A 16,548-nucleotide genomic window follows, 5' to 3' on the forward strand; every position below is an offset into this window, starting at 1 on the left:
AGGGGGGGTCACGGCGGGGTTAGCTGATGAACGGCAAACAATCCTAATTTATGCAAAACGCAGTCTGGAAAAAATGACATTCCTGGTTGTCTGCATATATAATATACAGAAATCCTAAATAAAGGAGCCAAAGATGTTTCTATGAATTAGACCTTTATCCTTCCAGCATCCCAGAGCTCAGCCCATGAATTTGGGTGAGTTTGCCTTTTTAATTGCTCTGTCTTTCTAATGCAGGCTATTTAGAAACTGCGTGAACAATGCCCTATTGGAAATCAAACAGGTCATTTGGGCTATGGCTTTTATCTGGTTTTCCAGCATCTTAGACAACAAACAAGCCATTAATGTCTGGAAACACAGCTTTGATTTCAACTTCGAAACCACAGCCCAGATCACTGCCAGTGATGCCCAGTGTCACATTTAAGGCCAGCCCATGTCCCAGCGCTGATTAATTTCCCCCTGCCCTTACACCTGGGTGCCCACATGCACCTCGCATCTCGGTGGAGATGCCCTGGGTTTACAGCCCTAGAGATAAGACCACAGTGTGGCTTTTTCTGATTGAAAACTTCCAATAGTAAGCAAGTATGGGCTTTACTTTTGGTCCTAGATTTGGCTTTCCATTAGGATAAGGTTTGCAAAGGATCTCTGGGCTAGTTGCTGGAACAGCTGCAGCAAACAAGCTGTATCTTCATTAACATGAATTATCTGTGCCCTTGAATAACACCTGATTTCTGATGATGATGATTATCCATCTTTTACTATCTACAGGGTCTCTGCCCAGTCTTGTTCCACTGCAGATGCTCCTTAGGAGACCCAGCACAAAGTCCTGGTATCACCACCTTTCATAGCTACAAACACGTGGGTTTTCAGAACAAAATCCAGAAGAAACTGCATCCCAAAGGTACCTCTGAGCCTCTTGTCCCTGCTCCCATCACTGGCCACCTAAATGCAGCCGCCTGCACATGTACCTGGAGTGCCAGCCTGTGGGAACCTGCATCCCAGCAGGTTTTCCCTCAGGTTTTCTCTTGACATCCCCAGGGTCCAGCTGGCAGCTCTAGCCAGACACCCTGCAGCAGGATACAGAAATTCTGGCTCAGACTGAGAGCAGGCGAGAAAGGGATCCTGGCTCACAGGAAGGGCTGATGGAGAGCACCGTGGCAGAGTATCAGCAGGCTGGCACTCCCGCTCCAGATGCTTTTCCCAGATGAGGAATTCCTCAGCCTTCACCAGGCAGTGATAACATGGAATTGGCTTCCTCTTGGTCCGTTGGGCAGACTCCAAGCCTCAATTTTCCACTGGCAAACCCCTCCTGGGTCTGCCTCGTCAAGTGGCACCGCAAGCATTTGGGACCAGAGTACACCTGGTGATGGATTTCACAGGGGATGAGATGCCATCCTAGCCCAGCCTTTCCCAGACATGCAGGTAGCAGATGGCTTTTTTATTTCCCACCCACAGTATAAACTCACAGTGCAAAGATGAGGTTTCTTCTGTTGCTTCTGCTTGAGGGAGGAACACACATGGCTGGCGACATTAACCCTCGTCCTTATCCAGAAGGTCTCGCTCAGCTGGTACCGAGTCCTTGGGTTTTTGAAGTCAGCAGGAGTCTGGCCTGGGGAAGGTTTATGGGATGAGTTTGGGCTGTCCTGATTGAAGCTGTTTCCAAAAATCAGCGAATAGCATTTTCAGCACATCGTGAGGAACCGAGGCTCACAGCGTAGGTTTATTCAGTGCCTATAAATATCCCTGAGACTTTATAAATCTCAGCCAGGAGTTTTGTTTTATTTTGGCCACCCTAGACACAAACACAGGGCAATGCCATGAACACGGACACAGCTTTGCTTATCCCAATGCAAATAGGATGAGAAATTATTTTTCAATCCCTCCCTGAGCATCTGTGGGCTGAAAGGGACCTTGCTGAAACACAAAGCAAGCTGAATTTACCTCCTCCCTGAATGAGCTTCATTAGATTGTGCAGTCAGCTCCAGATTTTAATGGATGCAGCAAATGGGAGAAATAAAATAAATACTACAATCAAAGTGCTTAAACCTACGCCTCATCTATGCCAACACAAACCCTGAATCGAAGGAAGCATTAGGCTAAATATAGATCCTCAAGCAAAATCGGAGAGCTTTTATTTTTTTTTTCCTAGGTTCATACTGTAAAACATCTGCTGAACAGTTTCCTATAACTGTTTTTGGCTTTTAAATCAAAGAAAGAAGAAACAATGTCCCATTTTTGTAGAGAGAAAAGGAGGGGGGGAATAATAGACCTTCCTCTCAAAGCAGGATGACAATAAGGATAGAAATAGAAAGGGGAGCGCTCTGAAACATCTTGAGTCCAGACAAGAAGTGGGTGGATGGCAGGTTCAGGTATCTCTGCTTGCTTTGGCTGCTTCCCATGACGAGAGAGGGTTGGCAAAACTGCTGACAGCCGAAAGGGCAAACCCATGGGCAGAGCTGGATCATGCCCAGTGGCTGAAAAGGGAGCTGAAAAGGGGGTACAGAGGTGCTGGGGGTGCACAGGAATGCACGTGGAGCTGGTAGTTTGCCAGGAGGAAAAAGACGTTATTCAGCAGGAGAAAGAAGGGGAGGAGTTGTGCTGCAGATGTAATGGCTTTACCCCCAGCCCAGGAGAAAATCCCCTGCTCCCTTCAGCATCTCATGGCCCCATCTGAGCTCCTCAGGGTACCCCACAGCTGCAGCCACCTCCACGCACCTGCCGCAGCTGGAGTGGTCCCCCGCACCCAGGGTGGGTGGCCCTGAGATGCCACATCTGCATTCGGTCCCCTTGGCACAGCCATCACATTGCAGGCAGCCCGCTGCCTGCAGCCACCCACTTTACCCCGCCACCTCCACCGAAGCCACCGAGCCCCTTTCCCGCTGCCTGGGGAGACACACGGTGGGACGTGCAGCCCACGCTGTTACACCTCTTGAGCCTCTTGGCAGCAGTGCCTGCGCAAAAGCCTTTCCTGCCAAGTCACAGGATGCGATGACGGTGCGGCTGGGAAAAACTTCAAAACAGCCCAAACAATCAGAGATTGTCTGCGGAGAGAGGGCTCTAAAATTGGCTCCTTGGATTAGCACCAGGCTCACCCCTGGGGCCTTTGTCAGGAGAGCTGGACTCAGCAGCGATGACGGAGAAGGACCTAATCTTGCTTCCTATCTGTGATACAGGTCGAATTTAGCCCGGCTTTGCCGGCTGTTCTCGTCCCTCGGTGACCCGCTGGCATCCAGACACCCAGACAGTGGCTGGCAATAGTGGCGCGGCTGGGAGTGACTTCCCGCTGGCAGGAATCCCGCAGTGCCTATAGGACCTATATGACTTAGGAGTCAGCAATCCTTTTTTATTTATTTCCCCCCAAAAGTTGCTTAGGAACCTGCATCCCCTCCATAGCCCAATTCCCATGCAGGTCTGGAGGGTGGAGCACAAGAATTGCTCTTTTTTATGGCTTTAGCACATGTTGGGCTGGATTTGCTCTTTTTAGGTAAATCCCAGTTAGGCAGCGGCAGAGACCCTCCTGTTTGTAAGGATTTTTTAGCACCTTTGGTCCTTGGCATGAGGGTCTTCTGCCACAAAGCCGCTGCCACCAGCACCACCAAGAAGGGCCAGGGTGGCAGCAGTCCCCATTCAAGCTCTTCCCCCATCTTTTAGCCTGTGGCTTGGCCCCAGCATCCTCCTGATCCCAGCACCCCTGCAACACCTGCATGCTCCAGACCTGCTCCCGAGGCCGTATGAAACATGGTCAGTGCACGTCTAATGGCTCTTACAGACCCATGGGCTCCCCCTGGGCCGTGCAGACTTGCTTCTCCCTGCCCCACATGGCAGCATCCCTCCAGCACCCCTCTCCCAGCCCAACCCCTCGGAGGAAATCTTGGACAAAAGAAATTCAGAACAAAATCCAGGAGCGGGGAAGTGGCAGGCGAGGGCCTGTGTCAGATCAGTCAGATCCCCAGGAGGAAATAATTGAAACAAGGCTCCGGCACGTGCCGAGAGATGAGATATGTCGGGGCGCTTGGTCCCTGCCAGCTCTCTCTGGGAGCGATGGGCAAGGACCAGCCACCCGCCTGCCCAAGCTCACGTTTGGTGTTGCCGGCTGAGATGGTGAGGGAGGGGGAGACATCAGAAAATGGCATTGTGGTAGAAAAACCTCTCTGTAATTGAACTCCTGCAGTGTGCACAAAAGTGCTTTCCACTGGAGGCACACCTCAGTCCTGCCAAAGGCAGAGAGAAAACGATGTCGAAGGTGCTTCCCAAGCACCCAGAGCCACTTTTTATAATTCTGCTCTGAATATACCTTCCATGGAGGGCAAAGAAGGTCTCCTGACCTTGAAGACCCATTCATATACCCTGGCTTTGCAGAAGGGAAGCTGTAGAGGATGGGGAACAGGGAGCATCCTTTCCTTTGTGCTGATACAGTGCCCAGTGCCAAGGGGGCTGCAGGTGAAACCTCAGCATTGTGATAAATGTGTAAAATATTTCAGCTCCAAGGGGCCATTTGTGATACAAAGGGGCTACGGCAGGGGGGAAAATAATTTGTCTTTTCAGGAGAATGAGTTCTTGTGTGCGTGCAGGTGCCTGAGGCTTGGAGAGGGGCAAGGAAGTTACTCACAGCAACAGGCTCATTAAAAAAAAACAAAACAAAACAAATGAGGAAATGCTGGAAAAACAAGGTCTGGGGGAGCAGTGGGGCTCCCCAAGCCTACTCCACGTCGGCGAGGACCCACACCGAGGGCAGAGCACATCCCTCCTTCCGGGAGAGGCTACATATGATGTGTGCATCCACGGGGTAATTTGCTTGTGCATTTGGATCTGAGCACAGGCAGACATAAGCATGTCTTAGTGTCTTCAAGTACACCCAGGTAGGCAGGACACCCTCCGCTGCAGACGATGCTGTGCCATGGGTGGCACGGGGGAAGCCCCTGCGGTGCCCCTGGGGGATGCAGCTCCTCCAGAGTGGGGTGTCCTGCCCTCCCCCTCTTGGGAGGTGCCACCAGGAGGATTGCCTGCAAAGACAAATTCACAAGATGGGTTTATATTCTTGCAAGCATGCCTTTGCCAGAGCGTTGATTGCAAGCAAAGGTTTGCAGCTTGGAAACTTGGAATGGTCCAGCTATTTTCACTCTCTCTCTCCCAGGCTCTTTCATTCATGCTTCCTCTCTCTTTTCCCCAGTGCATTTCTCACTCACGCTCTCATTCATGCTCGCTCACTCATTCTCATTTTCCTGGCTGTATTTTTAGCTCCCTTGCCGTTCGGAGGATGTGAACATTATCCCTGAGTCATGACTTTGTGAGGAAACAGGCAGCCAGGGCTCCCATTACAGCCCATGAGGGCTCTTATCAGCTGCAGCACAGGCTTGTTGGGGAGGGGGCTTTATCTCCCCAGTCCTCTCCTCTTCCTTTTTCTCCAGCTGCTGCAGCCCCAGCTCCTCCACAGAGGCCATGAGGCTCATCCCCCTGGCCGTGCGGTGATGCAGAGCTCAATGAGTTAAATGAAGATTGGCAGTCAGGAAATGGGAGTAAACCGTAAGGGCCAAAGAGCATCCTCGGTGCTGGGGTGGCTGCCGCAAGAATTACATCAAGCGAAAAGGTGTCTGGCAGGGCTTCGACACCAAATGCTGCTGGTGTTATTCCCAGCCTGTGCAAACAAACATGAGGTAATGGCACCTGGGGGCTTAGTCGTAAGCTTGCTCTCAGTTTGGAAAACACACACACACACCCCCCCGGAGTATTTCAGTCTGGCTCACTGGTTGAAGCAGCAGCAAAGTGTTACACCAGCTCTGTTCCCACACGTGGATCAGCCATTGAAATAAAAACCATCCCGCATTAGAAACAATCGGAGCCAACCATTTATTTGGGCTTCATTCCCACATGCCAATGACATAGTGCATGCTACAAAACAGCGGACCGTCTTCTGGAGAGAATGAAAAAATAATCCCACGAGGGAGAAGGCAGCCTGCCCAGCTGCTGCCGGCGTGGGCAGTGCCGCTGCCAGCACGCTGCCCTCAGGAGCCCGCGTGTGACCTGATGGATGATTTCCAAGCGATCCCCTGGGTCGATGCCAGAGGCAGGAGGATGCTGGGGGGCAGCTTTCAGTGTGTCTCAACACAGCCTCGGTCAAGCACTGGAAGGGGCTGCCCAGGGAGGTGGTGGGATCACCATCCCTGGAGGTGTTTACAACATGCGTGGATGCAGTGCTTAGGGACGTGGTTTCATGGTGGGCCTGGCAGCGCTGGGTTAACGGTGGGACTTGATCTCAAAAGGCTTTTCCAACCCAAATGATTCTGTGATTCTATGATCATGACACGGCTTTGCTAATCTCAGCGCTCTGTGCTGGTCGTGAGGTTCAGCTTCACCTTTTCATGACATTCAGGCTGTTTTCAGCTCACTTCCTCCAACTTTCCTCTCTAACCTTTATGTTATCTCCTTAATACTCTCTCCTCCCTTTTCCACCCATCTGCTTATTTTAGCTGCCTCTTCCTGTCCGCACGTGTGGCTGCTGCCCTGCCCTGGGCCAGTCCCCTCCCGTGCCTCCTCCGTGGCAGAAAAGGGGTCCCTCCTCTGCCCTCAGCTCAAGGGCAGAATTTTGCCCCATTTTCATGCTTTCCAACTGACCAAGGTAAATGCCCGTCCTGCCAGCTTGCCACGCACCCATCCTCCCCAAACATGGCTTCACCCCTCCATCCCCACTCGGGAGCGGGACCTCCTCCCCCCTTTCCATGCACACCACAGGGCACAGGGAATCCCTGCAGCCTTTTACTCCAGCAGGGACTGGCTTGTGGTTATCCCCCACCATTTCCACCCCAAAAACCCCATCTGCAACGAGGTGCTTCTGCACCCCAGACACCTATGCCCAGCTGCACACGCTTTCAGCATCGGGGTGCTCTTTCCAAGCAGTTAAAATTGATCCTTGCTGTGCACTGTCCTTGCAAGTCCCCCTGTGGAGACGGTTCTGCTCCTTCATCTCCTGCATCTGTGGAGATGCTGTGCCACGGGCCAGGAGTCCTGCTGCATGCCACCTTGGAGCCCATTTGTCCACCACAAGAGGACAGCGAAACGGATGCTATCAGAGACTGCCAGAAGAGATGAAAGGCTGACATGGGGTCAAGAACCAGCTCTAAAAAAAATCAAGGAAGAAAAATCCATTGAGGGCTACTAAAGAAACCACTTTGGAGTCAGGAAATCCCAGCACTGTGGCTATCGGCACTCAGAGAGGATACTGGGGAAGGATCAGGCCCTTTCCTTCTACTTCCCCCTCTGGGTCCCAGTATGAACCAACAGTCGGGCTACTGGTTTGGCTTAATGCAACCAGTTCATCACACACCTCTGAGCTGGGGGCTTTCTCCCCTGGGACAGACACAGCTCCTGAGGAGACACTGTGGGAAAAGAGACTGGGGGAGAGAAGGAGAGGAAAAATTTCCATCTCAGGTTACGCCAAGACACAACACAGCAGAGGGGATGCTGGTGGTGCAGGGTACCTCCTCATGATACTCAGCACCCTTGGGGGTGTGTGGTGGGTAGGAGAGGACCAGCAAGAGCTTGGGGACCTTCATGGTCATGTTTCTCCAAGAAATGAGGCCATTTGCAGTCCCAGAGTCAAAACACTACAACAGTGGAAGCCAGGACTTCCTGGGCTGAGCCCTGTTGCTAAAAAAAAGACAAAAGAAAGAGTAATTAGATGCCATTAATTGTTGTTAAGAGGATTTTTGCTGTCGGCCAGCACTCCTCTTGGGAGGACACAGCCCTGGACTTACCCAGCACGGCTGCAATAACATTCATGTGTGGATTGAGTTTATTTTAAGCACCCCTGCTCCCCCCTTTTCTCCCAGCCCAGTGACTCCAGCCCTCCCATCCTCTCCATCTCCCCCGGCCGTGCTCACACAGAGGCCAGATGTGCATGGGGATGGGGCTGGCAGGAAAGGAGAGGAAAACCAGGGACCACAGTGGCATCTAGCCCACTCCAGGCTAGCTGGGGACAGGCAAATCCACGGGTGCTCCAAGCCTTGCAGCCCTGGAAATCTCAGCTACCGTGTTTGCAAAGGGATGCAATGCAAGTTATAAGGCAAGAATGTGTAAATGGTTGGAAAATACTTGAAGTGCATTCAGCTTTGTTGGAAGCTTGAAGAGTTAGTCCTCTAGATGTTAAAAGGATCCTCTGCCCCTGCCATTTACCTGCGCTCTGGCTTCTGTGTTTTCCCATTAGAGTTCATTAATTATGATGGCTATTATTTTGTTGTATGATGAACACAGCCCTTTTGGCAGGCCTTGGGACATTGCCTAGAATTACAAGCAATTTAATAACATGGAGCTGCATGCTGAGGCCCTGCTTTCACTCCTGCCTTATTGGTGAAAAACCCCACTGGCTTTCATCAAGAGGAGAGTCTCAGCAAGCAATTGTGTCCCCCCCGGCTTCATCTGGGTGCTTTTACATTGATCCTGCTCAGAAGCATCACAGATTTGCAAGGCTGGAGCAGCGAGCAAGCACTGCTGGAGCCAGTTCCCAAGCTGGAGAAGGGGATGCAGCCTCAGGAGAAGAAATAAAGGGATTTGGGGCTGAGGCTTTATTTTTCTCCAAATTATTTTTATTTTTCCTCCGGTCCTGCTCAGGAACTCCTGATTCACCCTCCCTCCATTCAGACCACCGTATTTCTTCCCCTCTGGAGGTCACGGTGCAGGTTAGGAGAGGGCAGCCACTTCTGGGGCACACACAACATGACTAAGAGCTTTGGCAAACCATCCCATGTGGGAAGCGGAGGTGACTGCAGCCTCCACCCAAATAAGAAAGAGCACCCTTTTAGAGACACCTTCCCACGTAAGACCCTCATTGGGGTCTTACAGGCGACGAGCTGTGCTTTTCCTCGATGCAACTTTTTGTAACACTGAAGCCCATAGGTTCCTCCTATTCCAGCATCCTAGAAGTTGATTTTGCTTCTTCAAACCCCTGAATTTTTTTTAGTTCACTATTAAAAGCATCTTTTTTTTTTTTTTTTTAATTCACAGCAGAGGCAGGCAGCACCTTCCCAGAAAGCCTCGTCTCCTGCAGTGAAGATGCTGTGTTTTTGAGAGATGGTTTGCTATAAACAGAAGGGGTTGCATCTCTGCTTCGCCTCTCCCTTCTAGGGCGGTGAGCCCCTAAGAAAGTACAAGCACGCCTCCTGAAGGCACTCCTCACCCGGTGTTCCCCCCCTTGAGCTCCCCAGGGGGCAAATCGAGGGGTCCTCTGATAAAAAAGGGTTATTGTGCACAAGCAAATCCTTGCTTTGGCAAAATCACTGCGCTGTCGTGAGGTTTGTGCTCATGGGGATCAGGTCCGAGCACGCAGATGGGGTGTTATCCTGCTTTTCTGGGTTATTTCTGTCTCCGGTTGCCCCCATCGCAGCGTCTGGAGAAGCTCACAGTTTTCAGGCTGTTTATCTTTGCTGCACATCTGTAAGGCAGGGAAGTGCAGTCACCCCCACCGTAGGAAAGGAGTGTATTTACTTTTGAAACAGTCGTGAGCTGAGCTATAGCGAGAGGTCAAGTGACTTGGCTCCAAGAAAGGCAGCGCCAGTGCAGGCACCTCTGCGGAGCAATGTCAGAGCATCACAGCACGTCACGGGATCCCACCCCGCAGCAGGAGTAACTAACTTGGTGAGGTCCAGGCAGGGCATCTATAGAGAGTAAAATGTATGTCCATGGGGGCAACGCAGGACAAAGCCCCACTTCTGCTGTGGTTCTCACCCTCAGCACATTTCAGTGCTCCTTACAGAGGAAGATTTTGTTATCCTCATGATACAGCTGGAAACTGAAGCACAAGGAAAGGGAGGATTTGCCCACGATCACTGAGCAGAAACCCAGTGCTTGGCACAGCTGCTGCTCAGCACCCCGGGGCTCAGCAGACCTACCTGGGCTCGGTGCAATATGCTTCTGCTGCTCCCACTTCAGCAAACACACACACATTTCTGATATTTATTTTAGTTGCATGAAAAGTACATATTCTACCTCAAAGCAGAAGCAAATAAAATACTCACTGGTGTTACAGTGAAGCCCTTCTACAACTAAAAATCATAATGCGTTAGTCTTCTTTCTTTCTTTCTGCTTGGGTAATGAAAACATTTTAACCAGTTTCACTTCCCTCTACTATCAGCAGCAAGTCAATGCCACAAGTTCTCATCTGTTAGCACAAGTGTTTGGGTTGCAACATTATAATGTTTTCATTTAAATTGAAAAAAGGAGGAAATGTAGAGGTATTTAGTAGGTAATGAAGAAGCTTTTTTTTTAAGGTTAAGGTTTAACTTAACTCTTTAAGACAGTTTCTAAACTGTTGACTTCACTTAAAAGACTTCATGCTACATCAAAAAACATCTGAGCTGCAGCAAAAGCCGGGTGCCTCTCACCACTGAAGACTTGCATGCATTTCTCGGCACCTTGTTACTTATTGATGGGTTGTTTTGGGGTTGTTTTGTTTTGTTTTGTTTTCTGTAGGACTAAATGTATGCACACACTTCACATTTTGCTTTTCCCTGAAGTGACGCTCCACTTCCCTGTGTTTCTGGAATTGTTTTAACCCTGCAACAAGCTGTGGCCTGAAAAGCATCATTGGGAGCCGCCTGGTGCCGTCCGGCCGGCACTGCAAGCCGTGGGCCAGAGCCAGCAAACTGGGAAGGGTTAGAGATGAGTGAGCCCCAGCGAAGTGTAGCACAAACCCACCTTCACCTTCCTCCACACCAAGGTCACAAGATCTAGCAGGTGCAGACAGGCTTCTGGCTGAAGAAAGACTCCTTTTCTGACCCCTTTTCTCCTGCAGGGAGGCAAAAGTCATAGGCAACACAATCTTTTCTGCTTAGATCAGCTGGAAAATGTGCACAAGGATTAAAAACTCATAAACTTGTCTTTGGTCTCTGCTCTTCTCGGTTCACCTTTGTAAGATCTGAAGCGCAGTGTTGCTGTTAACAGATCTGCATCCTGCTTTTCATCTTAATTTTGCACCCAGTGGATTCATTCACTACTGGCTTGTCTGGCTTGCTTTCCACATCCATCTCCTGGCTGCTGAAAAGAGGAGATAGAGTATATATATATATATATATATAAAATATATTCTCCAACCTCGGCTCGTTTTGGCCCACTTGCAGGGCCAGGGAGTTTGCACCAGCTTTCCCCCCTGCTGTAATTATTGTGAGATGAGTTTACTTGCAATGAGAGGGTGAAAGAGAGTCACTTCCAAATGCTGAAGGATTGGGAAGGGGATGGATGGTGAAGATGCATTTGAGATCACGACTTGAGTGCCCAACTATCCCTGGGAGGCAAAAGCTGCGATTGTTTGGATGTTTTTTGACGGGTAGCATGAAATGAGCTTGGTGGAGGCTCGGTCTGCTTCCAGCTCAAACCACCACAACCACCACCTGGGCTAAAGAGGCAGGTGTGGGGCAACGAAAGCCACAGAAAGAGGGGTCCCAGTGGGTGAGACAAAGCCTCCCCACACAGTGACATACCTGACTGCACGCCGCAGGCACCGGCCAGCGTGCACAGGGAAACCTAGCTCACACTGACTCATTCCTGAACTCCGAACCTGCCTGTCTACGCTCCTTTTTCCCCTCGGTTTACTTATTATTTTGCTGCATCAGACTGAGCAGCCATGTGTCTCACTTTCCTCCTGGGTCCCCTCGAGGGGGGTGGCTGCTTCATGGCAGTGTGAAGGACCCAAGCCTGACATTGGGGTGATGCCCAAAATATTCCCAAGCCCCTCTTTAACTCCCCGCAGGGTTATCCCATAGCAGCAGAGCTGGGTAGCCAAACTCAGCAGCCTGGACCAGCCATGCCAGAACATTTCTTCATGTTGGTATCTCTGTGCTGTACGTGGTCCCTCCAGCAGCAGTTATCTCCCCAAGCAGGGTTGCAAGCCAGATCCTGCAGTACCCTGCCTGCCTCCCAGGTCCCCATCTGGCCCTCTGAGCTCTTCTCCCCATCTAAAGTCTAGAGAAGAGATAATTTACTGGGAAATGGCATTGCTTCAGGTACCAGTGAAAATAAATCCATAGGTACTGGTAGCTTTCCAAGCAGTTCAGAGGCTTTCCCATACCCCGGAGTGCTTTTGTTTTAAAGACACGTGAAGAGTCCCATACTTTGGCTGCAGATCTGAACTTTCATAGATCTTAAAGCCAGAAAGGACCATAGATTATCCAGGCTGACTTCCTGTCTAACACAGGCCATATGAGTCCATCCCCTTATTCCTACAGTGAGCCCAATAATTTCTGTTTGGCTATACATCTCTTCCAAAAAGGCATCCGGTCTTGATTTAAAGACTTCAAGAGATGGAGAATCCATCACTTCCCGTGACAGCTTGTGCCAATGGTTATTTCTAATAAAGGAGGAAGCTATTTAGAGCTGGGCTTACATGTCAGAAGCCTCTCTGGGTAAAGAAACGCTCACAGGCTGTCTCACCAGTAAAATAAAGGCACAAAGCAGTCACTGAAGAAGGATCTTGCCCCCAAAAGTGTGTCTATTCTCTCTCACTGTTGCAGTTGATCTATCTTAAGTTGGTCTTCTGTCTACAAGCACTATCTTCTGTAGCCCATCATGGCTGCAAAAACATTGCTTCTGTATATTCGTTATCAGTCGGTTATCTTTCTCAGAAGCAACCCAGCACATTTTGTAAATGCACACATCTCCCAAGAAGTCCTCGCTGGGACTGTGTAGCCACCGTGGTCCTTCCAGCCTCCATGGGCTGTGAGACAAGGAGGTGTTCTGCAGAAAACACCTTCGTGGCTCCCCCAATTTCCATGACACCTTCCCATCCTCCTGCCTCTAAGACAAGGCATGAAGCCATGGGGAGCAGGGAAGAGACCACTGCTTGCAGCACTGCCAGGTGATCAGGACAGCTACATGGACTCATGGATCTACATCATCTTTTCCAGTTTTTTTGAGTTCACATCTCCCAGTGCCTGAGTGAGATGTCCCTTGGCCAAGGGCCAGCTGGCTGTGCCTTAACCTGGACAGGACAGTCAACATGGGTAAGCAAAGGGAAGTATTTGGGAGAGCTGATAAGTAGGACTGTGTCTGGGAGGCAGGACATACGTCCACTCACTATGCTACTGATTTGGACTCATCCTTAATGCTGGATTCCCACCATAGCTGACGGGGGACTTGTTCTTGGGCAGATTCAGATCACCAAGGCATGACCCTCCTGACTCCCAAAGGTGTCCTGCTACAGACAAAAATTGTGAATTGTCTCTCTGTTTCTCGCCCAGTGCCATCAGACTGTATGGGAGTGTACAAAACCAGATGTTCTGGTAACCGGCTTTTACTGAGTTATTTATATCCATGTAATATTTGACGTTTCCTGTTCTATTAAAGGGCTCCAGGTCCCCAAGACATTCTCAAAGCAGTAAAGCACAAGGACCATAGGAGCTCCTGGGGCATCTCAGACAGTGCCTCCACGCCAGGAGTGGCAGGCGTGGAAAAGCAGCGCTGGGAAAGCAGCGTAGAGGCAGGAGGGAGGGATGGGAGTTGCTCTTGACAATTTAATGCACTGAGATAAAAATGTGTGTTCCTATAGGAGGGCTGTCCAGACTCTTAGTGAAGAGATTTGGCACCCAGTGAGCACCTATATGAATCAACCTTAACCTGCATCCGTGGGAATTCACTTGTTCATATGGTTTAAATAACCCTTCCTTTGCTGGATAAGGATTCCCAGCATTGCAACTGAGCTCAGCTGATAGCCTATCTGGCAAAAAGAGTTGGACAAGATCTGAGCCAAACCCACAGATATTTTTCACCCCTACAATATGTCTAGCACCGCTGGCTGGTGGAGACAGAGCTGCTATCAAATCTCAGGTCGCTTAGATCTTCCAAAATCAGATGAGAGAAAGCTCCAGGATGAGGGAAAATGTCTCATGTGGTCTCAGTTCCTCAGCTGATTGACACGGACTCCCAGCCCAGTTACCACAGGGACGCCAAAATATGGCATGGAGGAAGAATCAGGATCAAAATCCATCTGGGAAGTTTGTTGTTTGAAAGACCACATCCTATGAAAGGCTCGTGCAGCCGGGACAGGGCTGCAGCAGAAACAGCACGGTGGGAGCAGCAGGACTTCCCCATCCCTTCTTGGCACCCTCATACCTTGTCCCCAGACAAACGTGCCCAATTTCTCTCTCTGCTTATCAGAACTTCCCTCCCCACCCACCCCCCCGCCCCTGCATCCAACCGGATCTGAAATAGCAAGGCATTTCAAAGAACAGCTTTAGCCTTGGTCTGAATGCTCTTTATCCCATCTGCCACAAGGTGCCAGCATTTCAGAGTGTTCCCGAGCTGGGAGCCGGCCGTGCGGCAGCTCAGCTGCCGGAGAACCTGCAGCATGGGTCGTACCCCCCCCCAGGCTCCACCAGCTCCCCCCAACCCTGCCCAGGCTGTATCGACCACGTATCGACCACGTATCGACCATCTATCGACTCTGTCTCCCCATGGGTTACGTTTGTTAGAGGGCAGAGATGGGGAATGTGGAAGAAAGCATCTTCCCGGGGAGGTGGAAGTCGGTGCTGTCTGAGCCGCAGGCGACGGTTGGTTCACCAGCTTTGGGGCTGCATCATGGGGATCAGCCCATCGCTGCCCTGTTACAAGACACGTCCTGGTGTTCACTGGTGCAAGAAAGTGGCCACCCTGCGCCACTGAGAACCACAGCTTCTCCAGCTGGGCTGAGGGCTGCCTCTTTCCACGCTTGACAAAAATATCATCCTTCTCTGGGACTGTGCAAATGTTTCTGCTGGACCTCTTCATCAGCATCTGCAGGCACTCTGCAGCAGGAGATTTCCATTTCACTTCCCCAAACTGAGAGAGACAAAAGCGAGGAAGTTCTCCATTTTCTTGTATCAGTTATCGCTGCTGCCAGGGACGTTCCCCAGGCCAGCCCTGGGGAGCTCACAGCTCTTTCAGTTCTGTTCACGCCCCAGCTGACCAACTGCCCTCCACCCTGTGCCCTCCACCAGGTCCCAGCACGAGAAGAATGACTTTGTGGGCCCAGTCCTCCTTCAGGAGTCACTGTCCTGGGGCACACAGAGCTTCTTTGGTGTCCCCTAAATCTTACATGATAGTGCTGCTGAGCAGGAGCAGTAAATGGGGTGTTTCCAACTCAGCTGAGGTTTTTTCCTCTCGTGAAAAGACATACAAGAAATATAGTTTCTCCATCACACTGATAACCTTCTGACCCCCCGCTAGCTTGCTGGTAGTCTCCTGCAAACCTTTGGTAATTCCTCTAATCCTCGATAACGTGCTGATCCCCAGATAGGCACCAACAGAGTCCATCCCTTCTGCACAGAGCTGAGACACCTGGGACATGGGATGCAGCAACCTGCCACGGCAGCTGAAACCCTCAGTGGCTCCATGTTTCTTCTGTAGTTCCTTAAAAGCACCATTGACGGTGGGCAATGAGCCCCGCGGTGTGCCCTCGGTGTCCCTCAAAAGCTCTCTTTAAAATAAGACCCAGCAGTCCTGATTCACAGCCCTTCCTTCTTTGACCACTCCCCTGGAGATGGGGAGATGGGAGAATTAACACATTTGTTTCTAAAAAAATGTATTTCTTTCCCTTCTGACTTGTTTCGTGGATCTTCTTTCCCACACAGAGGGAAAAGGAAGATAATTGAAGTTGATGGGTAATATGGTAAGAACACAAATCCCCTTTTGGTTTGAGGTAAGACAGAGCAGCCAGCTGGTTTGGAACTTTATTATTAAGACCACAACACGGGAGGACAATTTTGCTTGGGAATATGCCTTTGCAATCATGAAATTCCTCACCTCGCTGCAGCAAATCTGTACAAATGTCAGCAGAGCAACCTCAATTTTCACAACCCAAAGCCCAGGCCGAGGACTTCTGTACCTTGAAATAATTTTTACACTTTCCAGTCTTCCAGCATTCTGCTCTCTGTGGCTCCACAGAGGTGTTGGATAAATTTCCTGTTTCACTTCTGGAGCAGCGAGCCACAGCTTTATCAGTGAATATTTAGCGAGACAGACCCAGCTTCCAGACAATACTGTCTCCATAAAAGAGAGCTGTGAAAACGGCGCTATAGAGTAATTACTTTCCTGCTCACCGCAGGCCGGCAGTTCAAAACCACAGCTGGAGAGCTGACAGTGTGTGCTCTCTTGCGACAGACAGACGGGGGATGCTCGTAAGTGGAGCTTGTCCAGAACGCGTGCACGGCTTTTTTCCCCACACACATATAAAATGGACTTCTCAGCTCCAAAGTGGAAAAACAAATGTTTTACCTTATGCCCCCAATTGATTTTTGTTAAAGAACCTATTATCTCTTTTCTTTAAATAACTAAAAAATATTGATTTGTAGTTTCCTGATAATATTTCCATTCTACAGTTGGGGCAAGTCTGTGAATTTTTTTCACTTAGAAAATAAAAATAGTATTTTATCATTACCTTTCTTCAGGGAAAAATTCCAGCCAGAACTTTACATGTGACTTATTACACAGCGCTTAAAGCATGTTAGAGGTGACAAAGCAGAGCCCTACCAAAGCCAAACCTCAGACTTAGCCTCGCTGATTATTCATCTCCTTCTGTACCATGCCTCAAAA

This window comes from Falco punctatus (assembly GCF_963210335.1).
Source record: "Falco punctatus genome assembly, chromosome: 16".
Lineage (NCBI taxonomy): Eukaryota > Metazoa > Chordata > Aves > Falconiformes > Falconidae > Falco > Falco punctatus.